We start from the raw sequence: 19,138 nt of genomic DNA, 5'->3' as shown, positions 1-19,138 counted from the left end.
ATTCGCTCAAACATATTCTTGTGCGCCTGTGTCTGTTTCCTTCATCGTTCCGTAAAAGAGCTCTATGTGTGTTGCCACGCGCCTCCTCAGCCTTATATACAGGGTGTCCCAGATAACTTGGACCAAGAGTTATAAAAAAACTAAGCGTTCTTCAGAGCTGAAATCGCGTGGATGATGTTAAGGTTTATCTAAAGTTACAGTACCATTTTTTCGCTCCTCCAATTTGAATAATTAGTCGAGATAAATAAATTAACTTTTTAAATATAGCTTGAAACGTTCAGGCGTCAATAGGAAAAATGTGGTGCTCCACAAATATCGTCCAACCCAGGCACTTCCAACGAGACAGACTTTGCGTGGCCGTTTTTATTCGGGAAAAACGAAAGGCCGCGGAGTTTAAAACATACCACGTGAAAGCGCGCTCCGTGCGCCCGGATGCGCCTAGTGTGCCTAGATGCGCCTAAAGTCACTGTAGATGCGCCGCGATTACAGCGCTCTCACCCGTGCTTTGTAAGAAATATCACCCGCTTCGGGCCTTTCGTGCTGCCCAAGACAGGGCTTTGCGGTGTGCTTGGTTCCAAGATAAGCGCCAGTGGGTACGGGCGGCAATGGAAAGAAAGCGCGCCTCCTGTTTTTCAGCGTAATTCACACGACGTTATCAGGCTTGTTATATGCGTCTTTGCTTGTTGGGATCTTGCTCCCAAGTTCAAACTCATGAGATTGTCATCGTTCCTCCGCATGCATTCTGCTAACGTGAGTGTGAAGTTATTGCCGCAGAAACGGGAGCCGCGCTTTCTTTCAACTCCAGCCCGTACCCACTGCCCACTGGCGCTTATCTTGGAACCAAGCACATCGCGAAGCCCTGTCTTGGGCAGCACGAAAGGCCCGAAGCGGGTGATGTTTCTTACAAAGCACGGATGAGAGCGCTGTAATCGCGGCGCATCCGGGCGCACGGTGCGCGCTTTCACGTGGTATTTTTTTAAACTCCGCGGGATTTCGTTTTTCCCGAATAAAAACGGCTACGCTAGGTCTATCTCGTTGGAAGTGCCTTGGTTGGACGATATTTGTGGAGCACCACATTTTTCCTATTGATGCCTGAACGTTTCAAGCTATATTTAAAAAGTTAATTTATTTATCTCGACTAATTATTCAAATTGGAGGAGCGAAAAAATGGTACTGTAACTTTAGATAAACCTTAACAACATCCACGCGATTTCAGTTCTGAAGAACGCTTGGTTTTTTTTATAAATCTTGGTCCAAGTTAGCTGTGACACCCTGTATATATATCAGCTGTCATGAGATGGCAATGCTTTGCGGACGTTTCGACTGGGGACTTAGGTTATGAGTCGAGAATGACGAGTTAGTATCATGGAGTTCTTCCATCAGGCATCTCTAAAAGCTGGCGTCCTATGTACATCACTGAATTTTTTTAGCGATCTCGTTCACAAAGACTTGAGGCCTGATTTCTGTTCTATTCGTGCTACCCTACCTATTAAAGCGTGAATTATGATCGAATGAGGGGACAGTTTTCATAACTTCAGATTTTCGTAAGTAGCATGTCCAGATCTGACGTAAAAAAAAAGATAAAACTTCCTCTATAAGTAATTATGCCATTTCGCTCAGGTCGTTGATAATCACATCGTCTCAACTATACTTCTTTTGACTCATTGCTGCCTTAATAAGTCGTCGTGCCAATAAATTAACGCTTTTAGGTACTTTAAGCGGGCTTGGTTGTAAAGCAATGAACGAAAACTCACACTCACTGTAGCCTAGCCAGAGCTACCGTAAAACACGGAGTCATTCATTTAAAGACCGGATTCCTGTTTTTATTTCACATGCGTCACTTGATATCTTTCTATATACACAAGGTTTTTCCGACTTCAGCGCATTACTTGCCCTCGTATAGGCGATATTTGAGTGTTCAGGTCACGTCCGCATATGTGGACACTGCGACTGAAGGGGCTATAATCGAAGTGTATGCTCTACTACGTCTTGAAATCATGATAGCACTGCATGAAGGGCGAAGCAGACGACTGCATTTCTTTGCACACATATACACACAGAGACACGTGCGCAACCAGACACACACACACGCACAGTGATGCGTCAGGCGCAGAGGTGGTTGCCTTTATACACGGTGTTTCAGGAAAGTCTGAGTAATTTTCAAAAGTAGGCTTTTTGAGGTAAAAATATGCCTTTGCGGCATAGCATCACTAGTGTCGGCGGGAAGCAGAAAGCCGGTGAATTGTTTTATGGAGTGAGCTGGTTAACTAATTTATGATAATTAAATTTTTAGCTATCACAGCTAGGCAACTGGTTGCAGTTAGAGATTTGTAGCTGGTCGTTAGCAATAGCCATGTAGTGTTTAGAATTTCGAAAGCATGATTATCCTCGGCGCAGTGGCTCGACAAAATTTGGCTACATCGTGCCAAAATACGTGCGCTTTCGAAAGTATGCAGGCAAAGCAACCCCTCCAGTGCACGTAACTAGTCAAAAAGCCAAATTTCGTAGAGCCAGAGTGCCAAGGGTAATCGCGTTTTCGAAATTATAAAAATTGATATGGCTATTACCAACGATTGGCTACAAATCTATAATTGCAAGTAGGCGCCTAACTCTAATAGTTAAAAACTTAATTCATAAATATTAGTTAACCAGCTGACTATGTAATGCAATTCACTGGTTTTCTGGTGCCCGCCAACTCTGGCAACACTATGCTAAAAAGGCATATTTTTACCTGAAAAAAGAAAACTATTTAAAACTATTTAAAGAATTATTTAAAGTCTTCTCCGTATACGAGCTATAATAAACATTCCTGTGCTTTTCCCCCAAACCGCTTTCCCCTTAACTGTCTGTTCCTCGGCTAATTTCTCAGCTCAGCGCCCCGATGCCGTTCAAGAACACTGTAGCGACCCAATTTCTGTTTTCCTTATTATACATCACACACGAGCTGCCTTATCATACGCATCCTCTTTCGAGCACACTACAGTCACGTCTTCGTTGCGTATGCCTTCGAACATGTCTGCCGCATTTCGTATTTATATACTCTCGCTTTTTTATGTCTGTTTAATCTTTGAACAGGCCGTATCGGGACCCTTATGAATCGTTTTCTTGAGAGCGTGGCGTCATTAAGAGAACGCCCGAGGCGTGCATGGCAGTTATACTGAAAGAAAATTGCTTTCGTTTTCTGTGCTATTTTATTTCATTGCTTTCTTTCACATCGTTCGTTCGTCGTTTATAGACACCTCGTGGGGACTTGTCAGGTAGCATCAATGAATCGCCCGTATAATAATGAGAGCATACGGTTTTCGCAGAGCCAGACGTTCGTATACGAACGGGATTGCGTATTATAAAAGCACCGAGCCGAGTCGTCCCTCCCGGGTAATTAGCGTTTAAATGTAGAAGCCGAAGGAAGACGAATAAAAATAAGAAGAGAAAGTTTTCAGTTCCACGAAATGCTCGAAGGCTGTCGCTTAAGAACGCCCCCGCATACTATCGAGGAAGCGACGAAGCGTATTGAAGCGTGCAAGTGTTCTCTTTGCTATTTAGCTGGCTCTCGGGCTTATAGTTCATCTCGAAAAAAAATAATAAAAAGTGCTGCGTGGGAGAGGCTGTAGAAGAGCTGGTTTCCGCGTAATCTTTTTTCTTTAAATTCAGTGCTTTAGGCGCCAGCAAAAAAACATACTGGTGCACCTGTAATACAAAGGAAAGTAATCATGTACCGGACGACATGAGCTCAGAAACTGGGGACTCGGACCCTAGGAACAAAGTCCCTAATGCTCTTGACGTCATCGTCAACGACACGAGGATGAATCTTGAGGTGGGAAAAAGTATTCTATTTTCAACTCTAAATTTTACCGGACTAATTGTACGTCTACTGCCCAAGAGGCGTTAGCAGAGCCGCGAAATGCCAGACAGTCGAATTTGAAGTTAGAACAAAAACTTAATACACTTGTTGTCGCTGCCCGTCTAAGACTTTATGGGTCAAAATTTTCAATTCAGTTTACACCAACGGACAAGTTAGGGCACAAATGAAAGGTCGTTCACAGTAAAACTGCCGGTTCATTCGAATGTCTACTGCGCCTACAGCGCAGGAGGTCTAACTTACTGGACAGCACCTCGTACAAGCCTATCACATGATGTTTGCTGTTTTTTTCGCGGAAACGATGAAGACTGCTGCCTAAGCGAGGCGCTTGGATTGTGAAATCGTGTTAAAGAAAGTGTAGCGAAGAACAGCGATGTGGAGGTCGAAGGATGCTGTCGCTACCTCCGCCGACGTTAATGTAGTCGAACAAATTCTGCCGAGCATCGTCAGACGGCGCTGTAGAGTTGCTCCCCTTGTACGTGAGAATTACAAGAAAGCCTAACTCGCACTGGGCGCGTAAAAGAAAAGGACAAAATGAATAAATACACGATGTCACCACACTGTCGTGAACACAGGATGTGCATCCTTCATTATCATATAGCTCGCTCTATCTCATCTTTGTTTTTTTTATTTTCGCACCCTCAGCATCGCCACACACTAAACAACGATTCCGTAAGAAGCCGCTGAAAAATTCATGAGAGTTGGTAGGTCGTGAATTGGGAGGGCTAAAATGCAGCATGCGTATATCAGGAAACGAAGAAGGGAGAAAGAGATCGAAAAAATCGGCTAACGAAAAGAAATACACGTCATTCGCAAAACGTCAGCGCAGTGCATGTATTTTCAGCTTCACTTGCTTCGTCCAGTCCGTCGCTGAAAGACGTCAGACGCCCTCGGTTTGGTTTTATTTAGAGTGTATACACTGCTTTCGGGCCTCGCAAAATGCAAAGCAACGGCCCAGTGTTTTGGTAGTCCGAGGGCAATGCAGTTTGCGTTTGGAAAACAAAGTCGTTTGCATCGGTAAACACCGAAGGAAGTACGAGACACAGAGATAGAGCTTACAAATATAAACACCACCAGAAATAAGCGCATATTTTTTTTTTACCCGCACAAGGGTCAAGGTTCGACACACCGGCATACTTTAACGCGAAAATAAAACTTTCGTTTGCAGAGAGCTATAAATACGTTAAGAATGAACGGACTGAATCGCTGGCAGTGCTAACAAGAGTGAATTGCCTAATTGCTATTCAAAAGATCAGCCATTTTGGGCTCAAAACGAACCATGGATTGAAAACATAGTCTGAAGATTTGGGTCTGATTGATTCGCTCGATTTGAGTCTTGCGGTGTTTGTCTTCCGACTTCAGTTGGGTTTGGTTCGGTTGCACTTCGGTTTCCTGTCCGCCGCCGTCATCAGGGTAATCGTCATCGACATCATCATCTTTATCGCTGTCTTCTCCTGATGAGGTCAATGTTCCTTCGTGCTCGTGAAAGTTCATCTCCGGTATATCCTCCTCACGCCTGAGCAAAGTTTCACTTTGTCAGCGTTATTCAAAATGCTGTATTTCTGAAATATGGCGCTGTACCCACTAACGCCCCAAAATATTTCGCAGCCGTCCTACGGTTCCTTCTCCACGAAATTTCTCTACGTTCTGCGTTGGAGATGTCTATATAGCTTTAGAAACGTACGAAGACGTCTTACGACGCATGCTTAGTTAAATACTTGCGCATAAAACAACTCCAGAAAAGGCATACAAACGATTCTAGTTTGCACGACTGCCACCACGTGCTAGTGCCGCTGGACGCTTTAAATCAGCGCGGGAATTTCAAATCTTCGGTGCATCCTATTGATTTCTTAGAATCCTTACCGCAACCAAATTCTCACCAAATTATTCGGAATTGATATGGGTCCCAGCCCATTCGGGGAATCCGGGGAACGAGGCAGCCCACAATAAAGCCCGAGGTTTCGTCGACCGGGCAGTGGATGAGTCTGGCTCCCTGAATTTCACGAAGGACTCCATGATCACATATCATGATCTCACCAATCATTTTAAACTAGAGAGGAGAATTGTCCCCCCTCCGGACAAAAGCCTAACTAAAGAACAAGAGGTTACGTGGCGTCGTCTACAGACGAGATCGATACGAACCCCATCACTCCTCGCGCACATTGACCCAGATATTTACAACCCAAATTGTAAACACTGTGGCCAACGAGCCATCTATGATCACATCCTGTGGGACTGCAAAATGGAGCCACCTCCAGGTGATCTAGTTACCGCTCCTTCACTCGAGCGGTGGGAGGCCGTGCTGGCTAGCTCTGACCCCAGAACGCAAGTTTTGGCGGTGGAGTGGGCTGACAAAGTCGTCGAGGGCTGCGTACTTTCCGGCGAATAAAATGTTTTACAATCAATTCATATATAGCCGTCGGAAATGGTGTGAACGGTGAAAGAATTTTATAGGCAATATTTTGCAGCGAGGAGGAATTGCGGGTCATGATAATCACCATGCTCGCGCGGAATCTCTCGGAACTCTCTAATTTTCTCGAAATTACAAATTTAAAGTCTCCTGCCCTGACGGGGACAAGTCGTTTTGTCGAAACGTTGACTAAACGCCCTGAGGCTTCCCCTTCCTTGTTCACTTTGTCTTGTGTTGCGAAGAAAACCACCTACCTGCCCTCTCTTTACCAAGGAGCTCCTTCACTTACGCGGTGTTTGCTCCTGAAGGCTAAAGATGGCGCTAACTTTTGATGTTCACGAAAGCTGGGCATGATTATGTGATTAAATTAACGAATACTCTCATGGTATAACGCGAGCAGGAAGATGGTTTAGAAAAACCAGCCAACTTCGAAGCCCGCTTGAAATTTCGTGAAGTGGTGACTACGCCTTCCAGTGTCGCATTGACTGGAAAACATGCGCTTTTGTTTTACAAACGAATCTATAAAAGACAGATGTACATTACAAATTTATAATTTACAGTCTTTGTCAAAAGTAACCAGGTTACATGGTTTGTTTCTCATTGGTATAGTAGAGCCCTCACGGCTTTCCCTAAGGTGGGAAAGTTCTTTGAAGGTGAGGTCAAGGGTTCTCCTTACCATACAGAGATTTAGAGCTTGAGGGCTGGCATAGCTTTAATATACGACTGAGAAGCAAACCGTGCAGTCTTGTTACTTTTAGCAAAAACTGTACGTCTGCTGTGTGCATGAATTTGTAGAGTATGCATACCAGGGACCCTGCTCTCAGCAAGTTCGGTTATCCTGAATTCAAAAGTGTGATGAAAGCTCATTCGGTCGCGATGGTTCCAGGTCGTGCAACTTCCGATCTTGGCGCATTGGTGCAAAGTGTGCCTATGTTCCACTGATTTTACTAGCACACAATGTAGTGCCCAAGAGCAACATTCACCGCTGCAAGTGTGGTCTGAAACCACCAGCTGATAACAAAGCTATACGCGTTGGCTGCCTGTCGCGTGTCCTGGGGACTTTTGTCCTCGACTGTACATGAGGAAAAACTAATAGGCACCAATCAAAAGAAAGACATGACATGTCGTTTCGGCTCCCACACGAGAGCCTTTTGTCGGTCAGACTCTCGTCTTCAAACGTTTTCGTCAAACGTACGGCCAACCCATCTTCACTGAGAAATTTGAACAAGGCTCCCATAGGGAGCCGGAACGTCGTGCCGTCTTTCTTTTGGTCGGCGCCCTTTATTCGTTCGTCGGTCATCCTGAACCCAAAATCGAAAGAAATAAGCCAGAATGAGCTCGTGTTTTCAAAACAAAACAAAAAACAAATCATAAATGAAGTCTACAGCTATCGCCGTCGATGTGGCGCAGAACATTTCAGAAAATGATTCGGTTTATTCAAATCCCCAGGAGGGGGCCGCTTTGGCTGCTTTTCCAAAGGTTGAGGGCACTTCCTCTTACTTTTGCCGGCCTTCAGGTCGTACGGACCGTTTTTCGCAGTCCTGTTAACCCGTTTAGGCTCCGGGCTTATTGCTCTAACCACGTTCCAGCAACGTTTATGCCCTTGACCTTACTTCATCACGTGTATGGACTATGCATACACAAACCAGCGCACCCTAACATGTATACGAGGTCATAGACGTGGTCCTGTTGACTCGGTTTAAAAAAACCACAGTTTACTGCCGAGCGCCGGGTTACAGACACGGTTAACTCTTCACTTTTGCCGCAGCGGATTCCCGTATTCAAAACACTCGCTCGCGCAGACATATATACGAGCCTTTCGGGAACGCAGCAGGGTGCAGATGCCCAAAAGCGCGAAAAAGATGTGCCTTGTGGAGGTCTTTACCTCTGCCAGGCTCTCCCTATCGGATTTTACGGGCTTTGCCCTAGCTCCCTGACACCCCGAGTTCGTCGGCCTGCTAGATGGCATAAACATAAACAACGGGAGCTGCGAGGACCGTTCTTTGATCGCCCACACAGAGATGGGAAAGGGAACTAGGGGAAGGGGCCGACGCTTTTGGTCTCAGCCCTCCTTGCTTTCGGCATCGGGCTCCACGCATTGTTACCCGGAAGGGCTGATCGCTATTTCGGGTGCACTGGCCCCTGTCTGCTGCTCGCTTCCGATTAGCGCTGCCCGGCTAAATAAACACTGCGCAGACCCAGACCTATACACCGCCGATGCGGGGGCCTGCACTACTGGGCTTCCAGCGGGGTCTGCGGAACAGAGAGGCTCGGCCTCGTCCATCGGCACTCGGCAGTTTTCCTCTACTGATACCCCTGCCTCAGCGGGGCTATTGTTTTTTTGTTGAGTGCGTTTTCTTTTCGCCTTGTTTTGAGCTGTTCTGTCTTGTGTTTTTCTGTAGTTTTGCCAGTCCCGTTGGCGAACTTTACCCAAAAAGGAGCCACATAGCTCCCCGAAGACATTGTTTTTCGATAGTTTTGCCAGTCCGCTTGGGGAACTTTATTTATTTATTTACCCACAGCGCCAAGCGGCATTACAGTGGGGGAGGTACACATAAAAACAAACATAACATAAGCAGTGTCAGCCGCGGAAACGAGTCCAAATTGCATCAAAACAAAGAAAAACAAAAACAGATCAAAATTTCATACAACCACGAAACCGAATTGGTTATTAAAAGGTAGAAATCCGATAGGGAGAGCCTTGAAGAGGTAAAGACGTCCACAAAGCGCTTTTTCGCGCTTTTGGGCATCTGCACCCTGCTTCGTCGTCGAAAGGCTCGTATATATGTCTGCGCGCGAGACATATAGCTCCCTGAAGACATTAAAAAAAACCTATTTTTCTTTTGTTGTCGTTGGCGTCTGTTTGTTCTGATGTGCGCCAAACAAGCTTTACACGTTGCTCCGGACTTTTTCCGGCCCGGTGCGCTCAGTTTCTTCCGGTTCCATGAACCGTTAAGTGTTGTGCGCCACTGCTTGATAACTTCCCTTCAGACATTAACCGCTCTGACCTCAAAAACAAGCCGGAACTTTTAGGCTTAGAAATTGATTAAAAAGTGAGGCCAACAATAGTGCAGCCAGTGATAGAAAGTTTAGTGCCAGATGCAACAACAATAGATAAGGTTAAAAAAAAAGTAGTTTGGGCAGGACAGCAGACGAGAGTTGGCTTATTTTGGTTGAAACTAATAGGGGAAACTGGAGGTGGGCGGGATGTGAAACGCGTTGCGCTGGCAACCGGGGTTCTAAGCCGCAGAGTCGACGCCAAGCGCTGGGAGACTCTTTCAGCAAAAAATAACTGAAAAAATTTTCTGGAGAACCTTAAGATGCTTACGTCTGGGAATCCGAAAGCATTACTGCCCTTGGGGGCAGTGACACCCACCCACACACACGAGTGCGTATGGCACCACACGAAACGCCGTACGACGAACGGTTGCATCACAATTTTGATACGAAAATTGGTTTTTGAAGAAAGGAAATGGCGCAGCAACTGTCTCACATCTCGGCGGACGCCTCAACTGAGCGTTAAAGAGCAACTGCACGGCTTTTTGAGAATTCCGCGATATTAAAGGATTCGAATCTACATAGGCTGTAGGTGAAGCGTGTCGAGTGTTTCTGCGCTAGCATCTAAAATAGTGACGTAATCGACGATTGAATTTTTCGTCTCTCCTCTAAGCAACGGAACAGTCCGGGGAAGTTCGGTGTGACGTCACGGAAGGTAAGATTTCAAATTACCGCTGCCGTGAGCCACATCCTACCGTGCCTCGTTGGATGCTGCCAAAGAACGCTCGGCGAGTTTTGGTTCCGGCGGCATTGGATTTTTTTCCTTCGAAGTATGTGTTGGAAATATACCGGTAGCTTCGATGACGTCATCATATGCGCCCCCCACTTGGCACTGTGCGCTGCCGAGAAGCTTGAAAGCCGTCCCGATTTCAATCGGCGAGTACGTCATCAGAAAGTCTTCGCCTGCTTTACCTGCAAATTTCACATATTCAGCCCCTTTAAGCTCGTCGATTTATAAAACCTATGCAGTTGCCTATTAAGGGAAGAGGCGTACAAATGAAGGTGCATATGTCGTCGGTTCGAATCCCTCTCGCAAGCTATAGGCTCAGATGCAGCTGTAAAATACTGTTCCAGAACGACGCCTACCGTTCATGCCTGAGTTTTAATTAAAACCCCTCTAGCAACCCGCCACGGAGAGCAGAGCAGCTGGCGCGGGGCGCTTGAAAAAAAAAATATCAGCACAAAGCACGTACACAAATTCTGAAAAACGAACAGTAAACGAAACAGGCAGTGTCCGCATCGCGTCTGACATTTCTGACGCACTGCAAGTGTCACGTCATACACAAAGTATGTGGATAACGCGCGTTTGGCTAGCTTGCTCCGGACTGGCAGTAATATGCGCGCTTCTATGTTAAGATCACGTACTTAGTGCGAGGAACGAAGCAGACAAAATGTATGGGCAAAATGATGGAGATAAATAAAAAAGAAGCACGGAACCGTTGCTTGTTTTGCTATTCCCGTACCCCCTCCTTTTTTTTTTTGCTGTTGTTGTACGAGGACACACTCGTGTTTTAAATGAAAGACATGAGGTGTACCTATATTCGGGGCAAGGCTCATCGGAGGCCGACATTCTGCAAGGTAGGTCGTTATCTTCCAAGAATGCTTCATCCAGATTAAGCATGTACACACTTTAAACAGAAAGCAGTAAAAAGGGACCAAACTGTCCTTTAACGCATTCCCTTTCGATTTCTGTTCTGTATTTTAATGGTGTTCACTTCTGAATATGTTGTCCCTCTCTGCCTTTTTTTTTCTTCCCCCCACTCCTGCAATAGCCCCATCGGGGCTGCAGTATATGTAAATAAATAAATAAATAAATAAATAAATAAATAAATAAATAAATAAATAAATAAATAAAAGTAAATGCGGTAGACGATATCTTACCCCCCCCCCCCCCCCCTTTTTTTTTATTCCCATGCAGGCGCATTCACGTTTACAGTGTGGTGTGAGCCGGTGTCAGAAGTAAAGCGAAGAATGTGCACACCTCTGACATCAAAGCACACTGAAACTGACCTTGGGCCACGCCATTTTACACGTTATTCACATTCTATTATGTCGATAGTATTCTTGCCGCTTTTTGTGATTCGCGCAGTAGACACAACGCTCCCCAAAATTCCAGGAAAGCAGACGCTACCTCCGCTTTTTATTGCGAATGCACTACTTAACACGTTCCAATCAAAAGCCGCCGCGGTGGCTCAGTGGTTATGGTGCTCGGCTGCTGACCCGAAAGACGCGGGTTCGATCCCGGCCGCAGCAGTCGCATTTAGATGGAGGCGAAATTCTAGAGGCCCATGTGATGTGCGATGTCAGTGCACGCTAAAGAACCCCAGGTGGTCGAAATTTCCGGAGCCCTCCACTACGGCGTCTCTCACAGTCTGAGTCGCTTCGGGACGTTAAACCCCATAAACCAAACCAAACCAAAAATACTGCGTGAAGCTTCACCTTGAGAATGACCTTTGCCAACCTGGAGAAATAAATATTGCCGCAATTCGATTTCGTGTCCGCGGCGGGGCGGACAGATCACCTTCGCTGGCCACAGCGCGAGAGCACTGGGCTAGTGCCGCAGCCGATCACGCCTATAGTGTTAAACTAAATACAAGCTAAAGACAAATCAAAGCCATCAGCTAACCAGGCTAAACACATGCTTTCGCACGTCTACTCGGTTTAACTACGTTGAAACCTTACCACTTATTTTTATTGCGAAAGCAATACTACTTGCACTTTCCAGGGTGACCACCATCGTGCCGCGGCGGTGACCACCACTGACCTTCATTTGACCTTGATGGCATTAGTTGGATTAGATTGGATTGGACTGTATTGGACTGGACTGGATTGGATTAGATTAGATTACATTAGATTAGAGTAGATTACATTGGATTCGATTCGATTGCATTGAATTGGATAGGAGTGGATTGGATTGGATTGCATTGGAATGGATTGGATGGGATTGGATTATATAAGCGAGGCATCACCACAAGTCTAACCACAAGCACCACCACCAGCTACACTACCAGCTGTACCACGGCGTAGGTATACGGATATTGCTTTCGCAATTACCGGGCTTAACCAAGCTAAGCCACAGCGAATTTTTTGTTGGCCCAGTAATGGATCGTGGAATCCGATCCTGTTCATGCTTCCGACGCGGCCGCTACTAGTAAGTGCATGGGTTCGAATCGCAGTCGCGGCAATATTTATTTTCTTTGCTTATTCAAGGTCAAGGCTCCAGCAATGACTCCAATTTTGCAGCTGTAGTCGATAAGTACAGCTTCTTTCGCTCTAAAAAAAAAAAAACTGCGCACGTGACCTTACTGCCGCTATAGGCGATGTTTCGGGCACTGCGGGCTCGTAAACTCTCCTGTATCGGCGAAACTTCGCCCCCAGTGATGCACCGGCCGAGTTTCGTTTCCAAGAGTGGTTTCGCCGAACTGTGCCGCGCGCCCCAGTTTTTTTTTTTAGTCGTTGTTTTTATTTTCGGTTCCCCCCTTCGAGAATGTGTCCCGCAAGACGACCCCGCGGCTGGTTCGTGCGTTGCAAAAGGAAGAAGTCATGATGCGGAGCGACCCCCCCCCCCCCACCGACGCCCTGCCCCTTCCCCTTCGAAACAGCTATAATTCGGCTACATCGGCGCCGGTCTCGAAAAAGAAAATATATAAAACAGGAAGTCGGTGAAAGGCAAAGGGAAAAGCGCGCAGATACAGTGGGCCCAGCGATATGACCGGGCACGTTCCTCGATGTCCAAACTGGGTCATCGGGGCTATCCGCGATATTTGTGCCTGTTTATATGCGGATGTGTGTGTTTATGTTGCGTGTCAGTGTACATACGTGCGGATGTATGTGTTTATGTGTGCTTCTCCGTTTACGTGTATACTATGTTGCGTGTGTTGGTTTCGCGCTTGTGTAGAGTAATAGTTGCATTTTTTTATTTACTTGGAGTATAGACTTAAACCTTGACAGACAGTGTGTGCAGATGCTATAGGCGATTGCGCACAAAAAGACGCGAGCGTTCGAGTTTCCGCGAAACTCTCAGAACACGTACACGCATGTAACGTTCGTGACCTTGTGCGCTTGAACGTTTTATGGCCCCTGGTGGTGGTCGTGGCTGTCATTTTCGAGCTCGAAGGAGCTTTCTTTTATAGCTAGTTCTTTCATTCTTTCTTCTTTTTTTTTTGCCTCCTATGTAATCCATAGCAGCGCTGAGTCGAGCGGCAGTGAAACAGCGAACGTGGCGCCTAATTCGGCCAGTCGCCTTCTGAGCGGTCGGCAGTCGGTTCACGGAGTCGTGGCTATACGGGGTAAAGGCCCCGGGACCGGCGTGATATTGCGATCTGGGGAAATGACTCCGCGAGGCGCTCGGAAAGTGCGCGGGATGTGTGCCGTAACGAAGTGATCTAAATCGAGTTCCCGCGACACCGACTCACCGCAGAGCCGCAAGAGGTCGTTGAACTGCGGGCACTTGCTTTTTTGTTTTTGTTTTTTTTTTCCTTTTTCCTTGTGGCGTTTACTTGGGGGCTTGCCAGAGGAGATCATAGTTCTGGGTTAAGCGTCGCGAAAAAAACCCGATGCGAATTATGTAATTAAAGCAGCAGCGATAAGTGCAACACAGGTATAAGCGTGGTGTATAAAACGCGTTATCATCGGTGGCGCTAATTATGACGAATTTCGTTGTTTAGAAACAGGAGCACGCGGTTATGGCCCAGCGAATGTACACTCGCTGTCAAAAGTAAATGGAAGGCGACTTTGTCAAAAAAATTTAATTTCTTTAAATCTACAGCATAGTGGTCCATGCTTGTTGGTGCACAGTGGAATTCACAAAATCACAATCGGGCTGCACATATGTATTCAAGGATGCATGAATTGGGGGGCCAATGATTAAATTTTTTCGTGAATATTGCCTTCCATTTACTTTTGACTGCACCTGTACGTTTATCATGCGAGACATGATCTTGCGGTGTCCAGGAAGGTTCTGAAACAGCCTAAATGTCTAAGTTAGTCACCGCAGCCGCTCTTTCGATGGTGAGTACAGTGAACTAGAAGTCACTATAATGGTGAGGTTTCGTATTTGGCTCGGCTACTGTTGGCCGAAAGCGTGGATTCTGCCTCGGAATGGCATCTGCACCGCGACGATCGTCTATCCCTCCGCGCGCAGTAAATTGTTTTAACTTTGCGTTCATCAATTCTTGGGTACATTCAACGCAAGTGAAAACTCGATGTCTGGTTAGTCTGGAAACTTCCACAGCAATTCTTGGAACTATCCCTCGAGAAGAGTCGTATTGTTAATGCTGAATCCACGTTTTACGCGTAAAACTATCCTAGCCGAATATGAAACCATATATTCCAAGTAAAAGTTCCTGCGCCTCTCCATGGCGGATGAACTATCGCGGGCGCACTTTTCCCGCTAAGTACGGCTTAGAAAATCTATGCACGCCGCCGCCGTCGTTTAGAACGAGATTCGAGGAACTAGGTTTTTCTGGGGTATTTTGTTTCGATGGTTTACATGACCGGATTTCTTCTTATGTTCGACCGTGCGCTTGTAGCCTGTGTCTCGGTGTGGCTGCATCGCATATCCACGTGTTTCTTTATTTTCCCTCTATTCATTTCGTCCTCTCTTTCCATGCTCTCTTCTTATTCTTTCCTTCATTCTTTGCTTCATTCCAATCTCCATTCTTGCCTTCTGAGGTTCCTTCCATTCTTCTCACTTTTTCTTGGTGTTCTTCGTTCTGTCTTTATTTCCTTTCATCCTTCTTTCTGTCTCTTTTCTTCCCTTCTCGGCCATCTTTCCTTTGAAAGCTTGATTTCATGCATTCTTCTTTTCTGTCTTTCTCTTTTTCCCGCCTTTCTTTTTCCTTCCTTTTGTTTTTCTACTTTTCCTGCTTTCCCCTTGTTTCTCTTTCCCTTTTCACTGTGTCGTTTCTTTCTTCTTTTGCTCATCTTTCTTTATTTGTGCTCCATCTTTCGGCCTTTGTCAAACCAATCTGCTGCGCTGTAATAGGGAGCAATGTGACACCTCCCGCCCAAGGGTTCGACGAGTCGATTCGAGTTTCCAACCCCCCCCTCCCCTCTCCCTTTTTTTGCCTGACACGACTTCGTCGTCGCACGAGATATTTTGAAACTAACCCGATGCGTCGCTGAGTTAGCTTTCGAGGAAAACGCACATCTGTCGTTACGCTTGGCAAGCAGTTTCCAGCGTGTTTAACTCAGCAAACGAGCTGTTCGAGCGGGTTGCGTTACCAGGTATGCTGACGACACCCACGAGTTCATCTGACAGCGTTTTCGGAGGTTAACGCCACTAACCGACTCGGATCACTGTACGTGAAGGGTGGATAATGATCCAATGTTTTCTCCCGAAGTTATTAACACGAAAGCATTATATATATGGCTATGTCGCGTCAGCAAAAAGTGTCCGCAAATCTGTCCGCACAATTACGTCTTTCTCTGAAGATAAATGTGTGAAACTATGAATGTGACAGATAGTGTGTGATAAAGTTGCCGTGGGAAGAATTTCATTGATGAGGTGTAATTAGTCAATTAATTAACCGCGTGAAAAACGAGAAAAATACACTTTGACGTCAAAATAGCTATAGGCGTCGATATAATACATTGACGTCAGAACAGCCACGGACGTCACTATAGTTGTGAACATTTTGCTTTCGCACTGCTCCAATGCGGGTCGCCGCCGTTATCTCAAAGTTTGTTTTTTACAACAGAGTGATATCTGCAGTTTTAAGGCAGTGCAGTCGGCAACCTACTCCCATGACTTTAATCAGTACTGCATCCTTCATCACACTTTCCTTCATCCTTCATCATGCCTGAGGCAATAAATCTCGTTTAAAAATTCAGGGGGCACTTTGGCTCTCTAAAGTGCTGCAAGGCGAAAGCCTTTCCTGGCGCGCTGTTTGGCATTGACTGCGAGACTGTTTATGCTGTATCAGTGCTTTATTTGACTAAACGCTTTGACTACACATTACAACTACACACTTTGACTGCTTCTTTAGCACTTCTCTCTCTCTCTGCTCCGATGAGTTCGGTTGCATCCATGGCTGTGTTCGCAGTAATGAGGTATGTAATGTGGTCACCCACGGACGCCTTACGCCCCCTGTCGGAGCAGACGACAACTATTTCTTTTATTAGTTGTCGTCTGCTTTAAAAGAGGGCGTCAGGCATCCGTAGGTGACCTCATTACTTCGAATCCGCGCACTCTGACGTCATAACCATTTCGACCAACCGAAAAGCGTGTGACACCTCTGCTGACAACCTTCTTTCGACAACGATGAGGCATTAAAGGCTTCCGCCTTAAAAAAATAAAAAAGGAGGGGAGTCACGCTTCAGGGTAGGACTAGCGCTCGATTACCGGCGCTCACGTGGCATTGCACTCCGCCAGACAGTAAGAAGTGGGCTGAGATAGCCGAACATTACGAAACACTCATCTATCCACGGCCAAAGCTGCGCACGAAGGCTTTTATAGCCTGAATGACGTCATCTTTAGTCCCGACTTCATACTTGCGCGTCATACTGTTGTCCAGTAGCAGCATTGGTGGTTTGTTATTAAAAAAATACAAAAGAAAGGTTTGGTTTGGTTTATGGGGTTTAACGTCCCAAAGCGACTAAGGCTATGAGAGACGCCGTAGTGGAGGGCTCCGGAAATTTCGACCACCTGGGGTTCTTTAACGTGCACTGACATCGCACAGTACACGAGGAAAATATGTTTCCAGCTGAGGCATTTGGTATGCAGAGCTGCGGCCGGCAGAAATAAAGGGACAGAAGAGGACGGCAAAGAGAAGTACAGAGGGGAGCGATAGCTAGAATGGACAAGGGAAAGCTGTACACACTGTTTACAATAGTTACAAACATTTTAGTCTTATTTCGGTCTCTCCTGATGATCCAGATATTTAGTCGTCTTGTAGCCAATCAGTAGAGATGTCGTTATCGAATTTTTTCTGGTCGTAATCAGACAGCTCACTGGAGTGAATTTGTTATCGCCATGCCGGAGGTCGAGACATGCAGTTCGCCTCGATCCGCGTATGTGATTAGATGGAGCAATCGGCGGCCAGTCTTCAATACCGATAATTTAGAGGCACGTGATAGGAAGCGCAATTTCGCAAGCTGTCTTGAGTTCGCAATAAGGTTTCTCTAGAACGAAGATCGCTTTCTACCGCATGGCAAGGTTTCGTAAACCCCACAATTTAGTCTATTAGATTTTTTTGTGCTAACCGATTTTCTTTTCTGTGAAATTAGTGGCTGGAAAGCCGCATTCCATTAAAGTTCTTCGTAGTTTGAACACCTCTAGTTGCTTTCCGCATACATTGTAAAACATCGTAAACACCGTGTGTGTGTGTGTGTGTGTGTGTGTGTGTGTGTGTGTGTGTGTGTGTGTGTGTGTGTGTGTGTGTGTGTGTGTGTGTGTGTGTGTGTGTGTGTGTGTGTGTGTGTGTGTGTGTGTGTGTGTGTGTGTGTGTGTGTGTGTGTGTGTGTGTGTGTGTGTGTGTGTGTGTGTGTGTGTGTGTGTGTGTGTGTGTGTGTGTGTGTGTGTGTGTGTGTGTGTGTGTGTGTGTGTGTGTGTGTGTGTGTGTGTGTGTGTGTGTGTGTGTGTGTGTGTGTGTGTGTGTGTGTGTGTGTGTGTGTGTGTGTGTGTGTGTGTGTGTGTGTGTGTGTGTGTGTGTGTGTGTGTGTGTGTGTGTGTGTGTGTGTGTGTGTGTGTGTGTGTGTGTGTGTGTGTGTGTGTGTGTGTGTGTGTGTGTGTGTGTGTGTGTGTGTGTGTGTGTGTGTGTGTGTGTGTGTGTGTGTGTGTGTGTGTGTGTGTGTGTGTGTGTGTGTGTGTGTGTGTGTGTGTGTGTGTGTGTGTGTGTGTGTGTGTGTGTGTGTGTGTGTGTGTGTGTGTGTGTGTGTGTGTGTGTGTGTGTGTGTGTGTGTGTGTGTGTGTGTGTGTGTGTGTGTGTGTGTGTGTGTGTGTGTGTGTGTGTGTGTGTGTGTGTGTGTGTGTGTGTGTGTGTGTGTGTGTGTGTGTGTGTGTGTGTGTGTGTGTGTGTGTGTGTGTGTGTGTGTGTGTGTGTGTGTGTGTGTGTGTGTGTGCGCGCGCGCGCGCGCGCGCCACGGTAGATATATGCCTGTGTAGCCACGGTAAGTTTATACTTATAAATGCATGCTGACATTTTCAACTTTTATAAGGGCCCGTGCGCAATTAGAACGGCTCTGTACATCCGGCCCCTTGTGTATAGGTGCCCTATATGCGCTATATATATATATATATATATATATATATATATATATATGAGAGAGAAGCCAACAGCCACAGAATCCAAGGAACACAGGGGATTTTTTATATATATTTATTTATTTTGTGATGTTTATTAATGTAGAATATTACTGAATATGTTAACGCTCAAAGGTAACTGATTAAGCATTAACATATTCAGTAATATTCTCCATTGATCAACACCACAAAATATATAAATATATAAAAAAATGTACTGTGTTCGTTGGTTTCTGTAGCTGTTGGCTTCTCTCAAATGTGTAACGAGCCCCTCATTCACCTTCCCGTGCGCTTTTCTACATATATATATATATATATATATGCGAATCCCCGCTTCTCCGTAACATGAGAACGCAATTTCCCGGCCTGTCCTCCTAAAAGAGCCTTCCCATGCCGGCCCATCCATTTCTGGGCTAACAAACATCAACGTGTTTTTCGGGTCGCTGTCAAAGAAAGTGAAAACAACAAAAAAATAACTTCATTCATTCCGCCTACGTCGTCTTATAGCTAGTAATGCATATTCATAAAGGAGTGTTTTCTAAGCCCTCCTTATTTTCTCTCTCTTTCT

At 45.9% G+C, this 19,138-nt stretch overlaps 1 long non-coding RNA gene across 1 annotated transcript in view; it reads left to right on the top strand.

Annotated features, from left to right (window-relative positions):
- The window catches only part of LOC149346642 (uncharacterized), a 176,057-nt gene that overhangs the window by 79,404 nt on the left and 77,515 nt on the right, over window positions 1-19,138 (top strand). The gene's annotated exons all lie outside the window — the stretch shown is intronic.

This window comes from Amblyomma mixtum, chromosome 4 (genome assembly GCF_055824585.1).
Source record: "Amblyomma mixtum isolate Tamu chromosome 4, ASM5582458v1, whole genome shotgun sequence".
Lineage (NCBI taxonomy): Eukaryota > Metazoa > Arthropoda > Arachnida > Ixodida > Ixodidae > Amblyomma > Amblyomma mixtum.
Note: the sequence above shows the minus strand (reverse complement) of the source record. Positions and strands in the feature narration are given on the sequence as shown.